Source organism: Crocuta crocuta, unplaced genomic scaffold (assembly GCF_008692635.1).
Source record: "Crocuta crocuta isolate KB4526 unplaced genomic scaffold, BGI_CrCroc_1.0 scaffold140, whole genome shotgun sequence".
NCBI lineage: Eukaryota > Metazoa > Chordata > Mammalia > Carnivora > Hyaenidae > Crocuta > Crocuta crocuta.
Genome location: NW_027527775.1, coordinates 8,377,412 through 8,392,970, shown reverse-complemented (window position 1 = coordinate 8,392,970; position 15,559 = coordinate 8,377,412). Strand labels below are relative to the sequence as shown.

The window sequence follows — 15,559 nt, the reverse complement described above, 5'->3', positions numbered from 1 at the left end:
GGATTCTCTATCTCCCTCTCTTTTTGCCCCTCCCCTGCTCATGCTCTGTCTCTCTCTGTCTCAAAAATAAATATAAACATTAAAAAATTTTTAAAAGAAATCAGTGATTTTTTAGAACGTTGGAAGGTACCCACAACTGGCACTAGTGTATTTTTTGTCACTTCAAAGAACCTCTGGACAGACCTTTGCTTTTCCATAAAAGAGTAAGCTTACGAAAGCTTTGCTTCATTATAGGTCATTGGATAGGTTCCTTGTGAAAGTTGCACCAAAAGAAAAAGATTCCATTGAGCCAATAGATAGCAGTGATTCCATTCGTGATGGTGAAAGTTGTCCGTCACAATAACCCTCCTCTCTCCGGTCTCCCTCACGCCAGCCATGAAGGTTTTCAAAGGTAAGTGCAAGTTAATTTGCCTATTTTTCTTTACACTTTGTATTTCCTTTATTATTTTGAATTATATTACAGTATTGTGATCATTTTTATATGAATATTTTTGGGTTGTGAAACGGGTCCTCTGAGTTTCCATTATTTCCTATGGGGAAATTCACTTTGATGTACGAGTGCTTTGAATCACAGGCGTGTTTCTGGAATGAATTATGCTTGCAAACCAAGGTTTGACCGTAGTTTGAATTCATCATTCCATCGTCCCCTGGCTTCCATTATTGTGGTTGAGAAGCCAGCTGTCAGTTCCGTGTTTGCTCTTTTTTGGGTAATTAGTCTCTCTGGTTTTTTTCCAGGCTGCTTTTTAAGATTTTGCATTTGTCTTTAGAACCTGTATCACAAAGGGCTGCTACAAACTGATAGGACACTATCGGTATCCGCAGTAAAGACTGCTTACAAACCATTAAGGAAAAGACAAATAGCCCAATAGAAAAAAATGGGCAAAAAAGGGGAGCAAAATTCCCAGCAAAAGAAGACAAATGGCACTTACATGTATGGAAAGACACCCAGTCTCACTCAAAGTGAGAGGATGCAAATTAAAATAATAAAAATTTGTCATGATAGACAAATCAGTAAGTGGATAGCGCTTTGTCAGCATGGCCTATCATGTATCACTGGTAAGATGGTCAACTGATATACTTTCTTCGGGGGGCTATTTGGACATACCTGTTAACTATCGACACTAAAAATGCACATTACCTGTTGAGTCAGAAATTCCACTTCTAGGAATTTACCCATGTGCAAAATAGCATTTTGCTTTTATCAGGTATGCTAAGACGTGCAGATATGAATATGACTGTGAGGGAGAAAGGTTTTAGTCCTGGGTACTTTGGATAGGGGGCATCCTGCACCATGCCGGGTCCTATGGAGAGACGCTAGGGTCGGCCAAGAGACAGAAGGAGTGAGGGCTAAGATAAGCAAGAGTCTCTATTGTGGTTATTTTTGGTTGTTGTTTTGTTTTTAAGTTTATTTATTTTGGTGGGGAGGGGGAGAGAGAGAGAACATGAGTGGAGGAGGGGCAGAGAGAGAGGGAGACACAGAATCCTAAGCGGGCTCCAGGCTCCAAGCTGTCAGCACAGAGCCCGATGCGGGGCTCAAACCTACGGACCGTGAGATCATGACCTGTGCCGTAGTGGGATGCTTACCTGACTGAGCCACCCAGGTGCCCCTCTGTTGTGGTTTTTGAGGCAAAGAATGGGCGAGGCAAGGTAAGCAGGACAGACAGATTTAGAATCAGTGAGTTTGAAAAACTTCTGTGGGCTCTGGGCATAGAGACCGCCCCTAGTTGTCTAACACTTCCGCCCCTAGTTGTCTAACACTTGGCCCCGCATGCTTAGGGTGGATGGGTAGCAGCCTGGGAATACAAAAGCTCAAGAAAGGACCTGGTTGGGTGACATAGACTCTGGACTGTTTGGCTTGCAAATGAAAAGCACACTCACAAAGGGGCTATTTGCTCCGAGAGTTGGCTCTCCCCAGTCAGTAAGGCCCCTGATGCCAAAGCATCAAGAATGCAGAAAAAAAGAAACTACGGTTGATACACACTTATACAAGTTTATTCATTGAAGCATTATTTGCACTAGCAAAAAAGCAAACAACCTCAAATCCATCAAGAGGGAACTGGTAAATATATTCAGTTCATTCAGTGAACTATTTTTTTTTAATTTTTTAATATCTATTTTTTGAGAAACAGACTGAGTGCAAGTGGGGGAGGGGCAGGGAGAGAGGAAGACACAGAATCTGAAGCAGGTTCCAGGCTTTAAGCTGTCATGACAACAACAGAGCCCAATGCGGGGCTCAAACTCCTAGACCACAAGATCATGACCCGAGCTGAAGTTGGACGCTTAACCTGAGCCACCCAGGTGCCCAGTTTTATTATTCAATGGACTATTGCATAATTATAAATAACTGGCACTTTATGCACTAATTTGAAAGGCAATGTAATTCAGTGGTTAAGAGATTAAGCTCTTAAGCCCAATACTTTAGGGATATAACGCAGCTTTACCATTTTAAAAGTAGATTTTTAAAAGATTGTTTTGTAGTAGGGAAAGTAAGGATCCATGGAAAACAAAGTTTACTTTCTTTTTCACCTTGCTGTTTTTGTAAAGACAACTGATGTTGTCAGTTGCTCAGGGATCTAGGTTTCTAATTACAGGTGGCCAAGGAATGAGCCCTATCTAATCCACAGAATAAGCAGAACTTGGTAAGGCCAACATTGAAATGAGACTTAGGTAATTACCGTGAACTATGAACTACATAGAACAAATTTCAGGAAGCAAATGCGAACTCCCCAGGGCGATTGCATCAAACCACTGGCCTCGATTCTACCAGCAGGAAGTAACTGTGAGAGACTAAGCTATAAATATCAAGTCTTGGTGCAAAAATAGAGCAAAGTGTTAATACATGTCCTCTGGTCTTCATTCTACTGCCTTCACATTTTTGATATTTTGTCTGTCTGTCCAATTTTTGTTGGATTTTTAAGAAGAGCTCATTATAAAAAGCTAGTTTTCAAAATCCTTCACAGTATGGGACTGAAGTTCTGGGGTAAAATGGATTGAGTGGGAGCTTGCCCAAGGAAAGAATGCGTGTATACATGAAAATGATAAAGCATTACACAATCTATCCATTCAACAGCCCAACTTGTGGCAGACTGACCTTCATTTACCTAAAATCGATTCTCTCCATTGCATTTACTAACAGAAACCCCATTTTGTTGGGGAAAGAAAGGCATTGTGCTCAGCTAAACAACCTCTACGTCCCTATCCCTCCTTGAATCTCAAAAGTCTTCTTGGAAATATCTGCTTTCATAAGTATGGGTACTACTTCTTCCGCTTTATTCCTTTCTTCTTCCTGCTTAGAATCTGAACATGATGTTAAGAACTGCAGAGGCTTCTTGGAACCATGAAGGAAAACCCAAGAGTTCACAGAGAACTGACATCTTTGGGCCATTGAGCTAACAGTAGCCACTACTTGTGCCAGATTTCTTGATGCATGAGGAATCAAAATAAACCAACTTGTGGGCTTGAAGTATTAGTAAATGATAACTCTCAGCTCCGCAGGGGGAAAAAGGCCAGGTTTTGAGCATTTGCTATTATCTGTTGTATAAGTTCTCCCACTGAAGCTGATTTCAAGCTACCAATGTGATGTCCCTGAATGCAAAGATGAAAAGATGTAAGACCACACTGGTATATAGAATTCTAACTAGAAAATAAACTAGATGCGAATAATCACCGGAGCACAGATGATGGCAGATGTACTAAAATAATTAGGATGTGAGGACTTTTGTGTATTTATTACCTTTGTTTATAATATAATTGTACATCTATACTACTTAATTTTAATAATGGTTGTATTGGGGTGCCTGGGGGCTCAGTCAGTTGAGCATCTGACTCTTGGTTTCAGGTCAGATCATGATCCCAGGGTCATGGGAATCAAGCCCTGCATCAGGCTTTGCTCTGNTGGGGAGCGGCCCCCCCACCCTGGCCTCTCTCACACACTCACGTGCCCTCTCTCTCAAAATAAAAAAAACCCAAAAATTAAAATAAAAAATAAATAATAATAATGGCTGTATTTTAAAACTCACTTGCAAAAATTCCTGAAAATTCGATACTCAGTTTTTGTGAACCAGGGTGCATCCGGTTTAACACACCATTTGGTTTAAGCCTGTTGCATTCCTAGGGGAATGCAATATGAATTAATACATCAGTCAAGGTTATTTCCCACCATTCTTCAGTCTGGCCCTCTGGGTCATCTCACATCTCCCTTTCATTATTTTCCATCTTTAAAAAAATATACAGGCCTGAGTCCTATAGAAGTCCTTCTGGAAAACTCCATGCCTATGATGGACGGACCCTAGGATCACCCCTATGTCCATACCTTTTATAATCCTCTATTGTTGAATATAGGTGGTGCCTGGCACTTGCTTCTATCCAGGATCCATTGGCACTGCTACCCAATAGGATGTGGCAAAAGTGGTGGGATGTCACTTCCACGATTGTATCAGGTTATATGTGTTTGAGGCTCCGTCTTGCTACCGTGCACTAGAGAGCTCCTCCTTGCTGGCTTGATGCAATAAGAAGCCATGTTGAGGTAACTCTAATGTTAAGGAACTGCTTGTTCATGGCCTCCAGGAGGCCAGCAGCCTCCATCTGATAGCCAGCCGGGAAAAGAATGGGCCTTCAGTTATATAGTCACCCAGAAATTAATTCCAACGACAATCTGAATCAGCCTGAAAGAGGATTATACTCCAGTGAGGCCTCCAGATTAGAATCCCTCTCCATCACACAGCCTAGTGTGGTGCTGAGCAGAGAACCAGATACGCCATCCTTGGGGTTTTGTCTCACAGAAACTGCGAGATAATGAATGTGTTGTTTTAAGACACCAAGTCTATGGTGCCTTGTTACATGGCGTATGAAACAAATATAGTGTCCCATCGTTGTTCTTCCTCCCTGCTTTCATCACCACTTCATGTCCACACCAAAATATTCACATAACTTAGGTGTTCTGTGCTATGGGGTTAGCATTCATTAATTCCAAAAGTGTCATCCATGTTAGCGATGTGTATATGTGGGTCACTCCTGCCTCTTCCGCCATTAATAATTTGCATGGCACATGTTCACCAGATGCATATACAACATGATGTAGGGAGGCATGGCTAATTCTTTTAACAGATGGAATAGGTAAGATAATGGTTATGACTGTAAAGTATCTTCAAGTTCAAAAGAATAGAAGATGAGAGACCTGAATTACCAGCAATATGGACAGATATTTGGAAACAGTTGACCACAGAAGGAATGAAGAGTCCAAAGACCTGTCTGTTGTGTGTTTTTCCAACACTGATAAGCAATCAACTCAATTCTGACATTTCTCGCCTGGAGATAGTGTCTGATCCCACAGGTTAAGGGCCTGGTCCTACAACGCTGGCCCCTCCAGGCTGTCACCTGTGCTTCTCACTGACTGGCTACAGACCGAAAGTTCCAACAACCCCCTCCTTTGGTTCAATTAATTGCTGGAGTAGCTTACAGAACTCAGAGAAATACTTTACTTATTAGATTTCTAGGTTACTTCTAGGTTAAAAGGATCTAACCCAGAAATAGCCAGATGAAGAGCTATAGAAGGCCAAGTATCTGAGAAGGGGCCTGGAGCTTCCATGTCCTGAGTGCATCACTGTCCCTGAATCTCCACGTGTTTACAATCTGGATGCACTGGAAACCTTCTCCTGGCCCCACTCAGCCCTTCTCAGGTTTTATAGAAACTTTATTACATATGCACAATTGGTTTAATCATTGGCCATTGGTGACTGAACTCACCTCTCTCTCTCTCCAAGGAGAGCTTTGGTGGTGGAAGGCGGGGGGAGGGTTTGAACTGAAATTTCTAACCCTCTAGTCACATGGTTTGTCCCCTCCAAAACCAGCTCCACCCTTAGGTTACTGAGGGGCTTTCCAAAAATCACTTCATTAATATAAGCTCAAACAGTGTTCCTTATGAATGACAAAAGACACTCCTATCACTGAGGAAACTCCAAGGGTTGAAGAGCTCTCTGCCAAGAACTGGGACAAAGACCAAATATATTTTTTTATTTTATCACAACTTGTAAATACCTATGTTGAAGAAAAACCTAGGCCAGGAGGATTTCTGAAATAAGTAGTTGAGGGGCACCTGGGTGGCTCAATCGATTGAGCATCTGATTCAGGTCATGATCTCACAGTTCCTGAGATCAAGCCCCATGTCAGGCTCTGTATTGACAGCCCAGAGCCTGCTTGGGATGCTCTCTCTTTCCCTCTTTCTCTGCCCCTCCCCGTTGCCCCAAAATAAATAAATAAACTTAAAAAAAAAAGTAGTTGAATTCACCAGTATCCAAGGTGCCATTTAGGAATATGATTCTATGTGGGGAAGTATATTGGTCCCAAGGCATGCAAAAACATTGCTAATTATGGTTCTTACAGGGTCCACTTTGAAGATATAAGATCATTTTAACTCTTGGCTTGCCCATCAGCAGCTACAGCACTGTACGTCCCTCCCTCTCTCCTTGGCTTGGTCAGCCTAAATATAGTTATTTATTGCTACGGAGCAAACAACTCAAAATTTAGTGACTTAAAATAAAAACCATCTTATTTACTCATGATTTTGCAGGTCAGTAATGTGGGCTGAGGTCAACGGGGGTAGGTAACTTTTGCCTGTGTGGCCTGGAGTCACTCAGAAGAGGCTGCAGTCTTGGGGGGCAGCTGGGGGCTGGGTGGTCTAAGGAGTCCCAGCTGGTTGGGTCATCTCTGTTCTGCACAGTTTCATTCTGTAGGGCGCTAGCCCAGGCTTCTTCACGCAGCAGTGCTGGCATTTCAGGGGGGACCAGAACAGAAGGTGCAAGACCTTCTGTGGCCTAGGCTTGGAAATTGTGCAACATTATCCTCTCCAACATTTTATTGGTCAAAACCAGCCCCAAGGCCACCCAGCTGGAAGGGGTGGGGCAATAGGTTTCACCCCCTTGATGGCCATAAGCTGCAAGGGACAAATAGCTCTGTGCTATTTTTAGTCTCCCACATCAAGAAATCCATCCAACTTTATCCTTTCTTGTACCGATGCCTAGTTTTCTGTCTGTATCCGTTGGCGATGCTCGTCCAACAAGATGGGAGTGAAAGCCTTTTCCAAAAGAGATTCCAGCTGTGATGGGGAAGCTGTAGCCTCATTACAGCCTTTGTGGTTTTTAAGGTCAGGCACATGAAACCTTCTTGGAAACTCTGTCGCCAGTATCTTGTATGAAGAGGAGGCAGAATGGTCACAATTTGTTACCCATGACAGATTGCCAGGGAAATGGTTGCTTTTTACACTCAAGTGCCTTTTTCACAGCACCCTTGCTGATAAACTAGTGTTAGCTGAAGACCAGTTAGCGTGCTGACATTTCTCTAAGAGTTGTTATCTCTAGACACCTGTGGATAAATGCGCTAATGAGAGACTTTTCTTAAGGGCTCTTAGATCCATGATTATTCCAAGCCACGGTTGAATGCAAACATCATCAGAACAGCGTGTTATGCTTAATAGCCGAGAATGCCTCTGTAATACTTAATCCCCTTTATGCTCGTGACAGATCAGCTTCTGAAATAGGAACACGGCCCCGGGGGAATGGCGGCTTAATCATCAAGCCTCAGGTAGGAAAGCACCAACAAGTAATGACTTCCCAGCCGTGGGATGCTTCTAGAGTCGATATATTTTCCAGTTTAATCAAGACAGCAACCAAAGTGATCTTTTTCCATCAAACTTCATTATTCAAACCATTTATGGGATAATTCTCTGAGAGAAGCTGTTTCTTACACTTCCTTAGTAGAGTAAGTGGCTAGTGAAAAGATTCTATATATCATTCAAAGGCTCTAGTCAAAGGGAGTCTTGGTGACCCACACTGTTTACCCAAATCTGATGACCAGGCATTTGAAGTTTGTTCAAGTTCCTATGGGATCAGTATGATCCTTAATGTCTACCTAATAACATTAAGGCCTTAACCCCCGACCTCAGGGCAGTTTTACTCTTCCCTTCTTAAGGTTTTCGTGTTCTGTGTGGACTCTTCCTCAACTGTGGTTGTTACTTTATCAGTCAGTTAAAAGTATTTCTTTCTGTGGCACTTGAGTGGCTCAGTCTGTTAAGCATCTGACTACTGATCTCAGCTCAGGTCTTGATCTCAGGGTTGTGAATTCAGGCTCCACCTTGGGCTCCACTGTGGTTGTGGAGCCTACTTATGAAAAAAAAAAAAAAAGAATAAGAAGAAGTATTTCTTCTTACTGCTTGAACCTTCTCTTTCCCAACACGGCCTTTCCTTTTACTTTCTATCTTCATTCCCTGATGGGACTAGTTTACTTTTTAAGTTAGGATTTGGTGCCTGAAACAGGGTCCAAATGGATTTAATAAGGGAAACGGTGGGAAAGCCAGAGAAATGGCATTTTCGATGAGCCTCCAGGAGAAACTCCTCGAATGCCAAAGAACTACCAATGAGCGGCTCCCTCTCCTAAAATCAAGAAAGTAGGCAATCAGGAGGCTGTTCTAGAATCTATTGAGTTCAAGAACATGACACTATAACTGCAATCTAAGGCTGAAGAAACAGGGATCTGAAAGGCAGGGTCAGTGCTTCTCCTTGCCCACAAAGCTGGACAGGTACTCCAGAAAATTCCACCATCCCTTGACCTTGCTTGCCTGTAGCAAATAGCTAAAGGCAGCATGAAAATGGTCACTATCTCACTTCCTCCTTGTAAATATCACACAAGTAAATCTCATGAAAGGAAGCAATTTTCTAGCTGAAAGAATCTGGGAAATGTGGTAGTGTGGGGCTTTCTACCCTTTGCACTGAAGGCACCCTAAAAGGGGAATGAACATGAGTGGCTATTGGTTAAATCCTGTGGGGTGACTCACCGCTCATCCTCCCCTCTGACGACATTAATTGGAATATTTAACAAACAAGCATGCACGAAGCACTTCTAAACTCATTTTTCAACATTATCCCACTTAATGCTTACATCACCCCCATAAATTAGGCGCTATGCACCTAGTTGTCCAGATGAAGAAACGGGGGTCACGGAAGTGAAGGAATTTGCCCAAGGCCACAGAGTAGTAAGGGGAAAGCTGCTAATCAGACCCAGGTTTGTGTGATGCCAAAGGGAATATGCATCCAAACCTACTGGGGCCAAAGGCTATGATCTTACCCACTACATTAGACCACCTTACAGAGGTGTGCACTCGCCACCCAGAGCTGGGACTCGGCCAACCTAGCACATAAGAATAGATTTTCATTCCCCTTTCTGGAATGAGACCATTTGCTTCATTCACTTAACCCACTCCAGCCAGCTCTGGGTCCCGAGAAACATGGGCCGGTGAGAGAGGTCTGACAGCACCCTTCCTACACGACGTTTACTGTGGCTTCACCACACAGATGCCAGTTGGTTTTCTACAAAAACAATTATTCTCACAGAGAGACTGGAAAAGCACTTGGAATCTAATGGCATACAAAAGAGCTTGAGAAGGATTTTTAGCTCTGCGTTCATAATTATCCCATGCATGACGGATGTCACTCACAAACACCAGGGCAATGAGCTCAGGCCCTCGCATCTGCTGGCCTGATGGTGAGGAGCCTTTCAGTAGGTGAAAATCAAGACAAGGGCATAGGCTCACCCACTTGCCGCGGCACCGAGGGCTATTTAAAGCGTTTTCTTCAGGGGCGCCTGGGTGGCTTAGTCGGTTAAGCGTCCGACTTTCGCTCAGGTCATGATCTCGCGGTTCATGGGTTCGAGCCCCGCGTCGGGCTCTGTGCTGACTGCCAGCTCAGAGCCTGGAGCCTGTTTCAGAGTCTGTCACTCCCTCTCTCTCTGACCCTCCTCTGCTCACGCTGTCTCTCTCTCTCTCTCTCTCTCCTAGAAATAAATAAAAATAAATAAAATAAAGCGTTTTCTTCTACTCCAATAAAGAATGTAATTTAGAATCTGATGGAAAAACCCCCCTCTGGAGGCAGCTTGAAGCATCTTTCTGTCATGGCTGATTACTAGACTAGTGTTTATTGTCAGCAAAACAAAAACACAAAAATACCGTTCTTGGCATCATGCTTCTTTTCTTCCATTATAATCCAATCAACGTTTAAATCCTCTCAACTGAGCAATTCTTCATTCAAAGAGAATGCTGCAAGAGTCCACAATGGACGTGAGCGTGCATCGGCTCTGACCTTCACCGGACTCAGAACCTGGCCGGTCCTCTGGCCGTGGGCAGCCTCTGCACTCAAGACATTTCCTGCTCCTACGCAAACACCTCGAGAGAGTTTCTGGTCGTCAGAGGGAATCACTTCACACACACAAACAGATCAGTAAGAAATGCTTTCACCAGGCAGGCTCTTTGAGAACTATCACTTCCTTAAAAATGTAGCAAAAGCTGCCAAAAGGGGCTATTTTTATCCGAGGAGTCCCATGGGCTACACCCTCCTTAAAAGAATATGATCATGAAAATACACCTTTCTTCTTCCTCTTTGAGGATCTCTTTACCAATAGTAAATGTTCTCAACTAGCCATGAGATCCCCCTTCTGCCTAGAAATCACCTCAGCATGTGGGGGTGTTAACTTAGCGTGGGTGGTGATTCATCGTGAGTAATAGTCGATGCTGTGGCATCATCGGTTGGGAGAATAAGAAGTCCTCCTTTTACCAGTCAGATTGCTCTTTTTATCTTAACAGGTAATAACGTAATATCCCACACTAGCACCCAAATGCTCAATTCCCTTTTTTGTTTCTCATATAATTATTTGGGGATTCTTCCTAACTCCCGTGTGATGCACCTGTCTCCACGGGAATCGTTACTGTTTCCAAATGTGAATGGTTATTTATCATATTCAAAATCCAGTCTTCTTGGGGTTAAGTAGTTCTAGTTCATTTGGCTTTTCCTTGGCCTCCAGGGTTAGAACGTCAGCTTTGTGACTCATCTCTGAAGGCTCTCCTGCTTCTGCATCTCCCTGTTCTCTAAAACCCTGGGCAAGTTCTGATCTCCTGGAGCACAGAGTGTCATATGGCGTCCCACCCTCCATATGCGCAAGAGGAAAATGACCTGCCCTGAAAAGGAACTGACCCTTCTTTACAGATAGGGACTTAAGTTAGGAAAGGCATTTATCAGCCCAGCTGCATGTGAGTGGAGAGGTAAATGGTAGTGCCTGAGCCTGATCTCACAATGAGATGAACCAAAAATATCTCCTAGGTGGATGCTGTCCGCTCAGCTGTATTCCTGAGGCCGGCCCCAAAACGGTGACTCAGAACGTCTCCATGCCAAAAATTCCTTTATCGGTTGTTTTCTCCTGGTGACCCTTTTGTAAACTACTTTCCTTCCAACTTAAATTATATACATTTAGTCTGTTTGAAATTCAGTGGTTTAATTTGTTAACCTAATGCATGGTGGGCATTTTACCAAACGTTTATGTCTACTAATGAGGATTGAAGATCTATTTGCTATTTAATTTTTTGTCATGTTTTCTCATAAAATAAAACACAGAATAGCACCCGCAGGAGACTCCACACCCTGACCGTGCTGTGCTCATATGTCCGTAGCTGTCTCCAGGAGGGGCTTGTTATTATTAAACCAAGATGTGTACTGACACAAAATTCATAAAATAATCTCCATGCGTGAGCACAAATTCTATAACCACACAACCCATCCAGGGGGTTGGAGTATATAAAAATGAACTGATCAATTTGTCATGGGGTTTAAAAAACAAAGGATGAGGGTGAAGATGTTACCTCCTATGTCTGTGAGTGAATATTTAATTTCCTTAGCCAGCCCTTCCTGCCCACATCTAGGGTGATGTGAAAAGCGTGATACAACAGCATTACCCTTTGGCTACACGATTCTAAAAGTGAACAGTCACAAAATCCACAGTTTTCTGTCTCCCTTACCTACCCCAGTGTTTCTTCAGAGGCGTCATCCGTGAAATTAACTGGCTTCATAGCAACCCCTTGGAGAAGTGTAAGTGATTTTTAAAACTCTGACAGATACGTGTCTTCCTCAATTACACTGGGAGAGACCAGCAGGTTATTGTCTGACTTGAATAGTAAATATCATCTGCATTAATTGTTATATCATATTGGCCACTCATATGAAGGTCTGGAACACCGGCCATTCAAAACTCACGTTCTAACGTGTCCCCGCCCAAAAGCTTCACACTCATCTCCCCGCCCTGCCCCCATCATGGAAACCGTGTTTGTAAGAGTTTCTTTCCAAGGAACGTGAATTCATTCACAATTTACTTTTTCCACTTTTACTCAGTGACTGTATCAATAGGTGCCCATCGGATGTTTTGATGAACATGAGATGTTCAGAATTCTGTAATGAGTTGATAAAAATCCAGTCAAGATCATGGAATCTTGAGATTTTTTGTTAGCCCACAGCCTTGCCATGAGTCAATGAAAATTTAAGGTGCTGACCTCACCCCCACCATGCCAGACTCCTGCGGGTTCTTCCTTTACAGAATCTAAGGGTGTAGGGACTCAGCCTAGAAGCTCTGCTCCGGGAGACAGAGCCTCAGAAGACTTTCTTAGACGACCCTTCTGCCCAGTAACCCCAAGGTCAAAGCTCATGAAAATCAAAGCCACCTTCACCAGAAGCTAAAATGTAACCTAACCTAATAAATGTGGAGACCATGCCACCGTTGGGAGTTTGTAGTTGGTGATGTTGGGTTGAGGTGGGGCGTTTATTACTGATGTTTTGCTTTGCTTTTTTTCTCCCATAGTGTTTGCTTTTTGAATGACTGTGGGGGCAGATTGGTGACCATGACCTCGGTCACTCTGTTAGCAGATCCTCTTCCTTTCCTCTGTTCTCCCGGCCTCTCATCAACTCCAGTTGTCTTAGAAATTCAAGTCTTTCCTCGTCCCCCTTCCTTTACCACTTCACAGCAAGACTGAGGGCTTCAGTGGCTTTATTATTAAGCGACGAGGCAGGCAACGCCAAAGCTAAGTGTTTAATGCATCTGGCACTGGGATCCTGCATGTGTCTCCACTGACTTGCATGGGACCAGGGTCCTCTAGGGCCCAGACACCCTCGGACACATTTAGGCACTTAGGGACTAGGAATTGCAGAACAGACAAAAGCCAATCTAGAAAATGGGAATTTAGGTCTCTGAATGAAAATTCAACTTGAGGAAAGAAGACAAATCAGTCTGTCTCAGCACCCAGTGGAAGGAGGGGCAGTGTGGTTCTGGAACGTGTGTGGTAGCTCTGCCCCATGCGCATGCACCCTCCACAGATGGGCAACCGTGTGTGAAGAGCTGTATAAGGTCTTCTAGGAGGGACAAAAGGGCCAGCCAGGAAAATTCCATACTGAGGAGAAGTTACTCCCAAACCGGTCGTGGGTGTCCTTTGCTGGCTCATCTTCAGCCCCTCCCCCCACCTCCAGGGGTGATCTCACACGTTCTCATGGGTCCGGCTACCACGCGCCTCCTGATGGCTCTCAATCCCTTTCTGCAGCCCACACCTGCCCTGTGTGTATCCATGTGTGTGTCCATGGCTCCCTGAACCTGTCCATCAAAAGACACCACAGATTTTAACCTAGCCAAGCTGAACTCATTTTCCCAGCCCTCCACACCCCCTACCCACGCCTGTGTTCCCTGTCTTCCGAGCAGTATGACGCTGTGAACGACCAATAGAGCTTTTTAAAAATATAGTTCCCTGACAGGGAAAAATTAGTGCTTTTTAAGTGCTGAAAATGGGGAGTTTGCAATGATTATTGTAATTAAGAATCGAAGACTGTTGGGGATGCCTGGGTGGCTCAGCCGGTGAAGTGTTCCAGTCTTGATTTTGGCTCAGGCCATGATCTGAGGGGTTTGTGAGTTGACCCCCCACATCAGGCTCTCCACCGAAGGATTCAGCTTGGAGCCTGCTTGGGATGCTCTCTCTCCTTCTCTTTGCCCCTCCCCCTACCTCTCAAAACAAACAAATAAACTTAAAAAAAAAAAAAGAGAGAAAGCTGTTACTCCGGAATGGCCAAAGTGAGTTGACAAGTCTGCAGACAATGAAAACAAGCCCCTTACGGAGGGTGGCTGCACTTGCGGTGAGGACAGCATAACACCAGTGTCAAATCACTGTGTTGTGCACCCGAAGCTAACGGAACATTTCTGGTCAACTACACTTCAACAAAAAGCGAACAAGACAACTAGCGACAAAGAAGCCCCAGACTCCCGTTAGGTCATGGGTGTCGCTCCAGGTGCTTGTCCTTTTTGGCTCAGAGTCAGTGGTGATGGAAGATGGCTTTGATATTTCTTAGGCAAGTCTGGCTCTTGCCAGGTAACAAGTTTTCCTTTTACAGTTTCTACTCGGTCACCACGCCAAGAAATCTGGAGCTATCCTGGCTGTCCCTGTCCCCGCGCACACTGCCTCTTATGAGGCCTTGAGTGCCTCTTGTCCTGGGTGCTCGAGGTGTGGCCAGAGGGCAACATTCCCAGCGTCACCCGGAGTGTCACCCAGGAGTGGAAAGGTAGCATCTCGGGCCCTGCCTCAGGCCTGTGCAATCAGCTCTTCGACAAGCTCTCCGGGTGTGATTCGTGGGCACATGCGCATCAGAGAAGCACTGTCCTCACTCTTGTCCCTCTGGCTACGCATCTACGGCTCACCCTCCAGCTCCTTTAGAACTTTCTCAAGTGTATCTGTGACCGGTGCACCCCGAATGGTTTTATTTGTGTCACATCCTGCACCCTGGCTCCCCTTTGCCGAAATCTGTCCTTTCTAACCCTGGCTAAACAGGAGAATCACGGGGATTGCTTTAATTTTTTTCTTTTCAGTGTTTATTCATTTTTTGAGAGAGAGACAGAGCAGGAGCAGGGGAGGGTCAGAGAGAGAGGGAGACACAGAATCCGAAGCAGGCTCCAGGCTCTGAGCTGTCAGCACAGAGCCCTGCACGGGGCTCGAACTCACAGACTGCGAGATCATGACCTGAGCCAAAGTTGGACGCTTAACCGACTGAACCACCCAGGCGCCCCTTTAAAAAACATATCGATGCCCTTGCCCCAGTCCCTGAAATTCTGATTTAGTGGAAATGGAGGTTTGGTCTAATATTTAAGTTCCCCTCACCTGATGTTAATGACTAGCCACAGTTGAGAACCATTGACCCAAAGGTAAAGTTTTTTTGTTTTTTTTAACGTTTCTTTGTTTTTGAGAGACAGAGACGGAGCATGAGCAGGGAGGGGCAGAGATAGAGGGAGACACAGATTCCAAAGCAGGCTCCAGACTCTGAGGTGTCAGCAGAGAGCCCGATGCGGGGCTCGAACCCAGAACCGTGAGATCATGACCTGAGCCGAAGTCGGACACTTAACCGACTGAGCCACCCAGGTGCACAAAGATGAAGTTTTAATTTGCTGTGACGGCCGGTGAGTTCCTCCAGGACCGAGCCTCTCGCGGGCCTTCTCTGTCTCACCACCTTGTGTGCCATCGTGCCTCATCCAGAGTTGATGCCCACAGCTGCTTGTTGGCTGAATGAGTCTTTGCATCTCCTCCGCCGGGCAGGGTGATCTGTGGAAAGAATGTGTGTTCCCTGCGTTCTAAGAAATGCAGAGGCTGCATTCGTGGGCGGAATGAGGGAAGGATGGAAGATACATTTTTCAATTTACGACAAAGCAAATGCCTCATTTAACA

At 44.6% G+C, this 15,559-nt stretch overlaps 1 long non-coding RNA gene across 1 annotated transcript in view; it reads left to right on the top strand.

Annotated features, from left to right (window-relative positions):
* LOC144239393 (uncharacterized) overlaps positions 1-15,559 on the top strand; it is a 67,500-nt gene that overhangs the window by 38,062 nt on the left and 13,879 nt on the right. Inside the window, exon 2 of the long non-coding RNA XR_013337418.1 lies at positions 235-391. This is a non-coding gene — a long non-coding RNA (uncharacterized LOC144239393). The remainder of the gene's footprint in view (positions 1-234; positions 392-15,559) is intronic.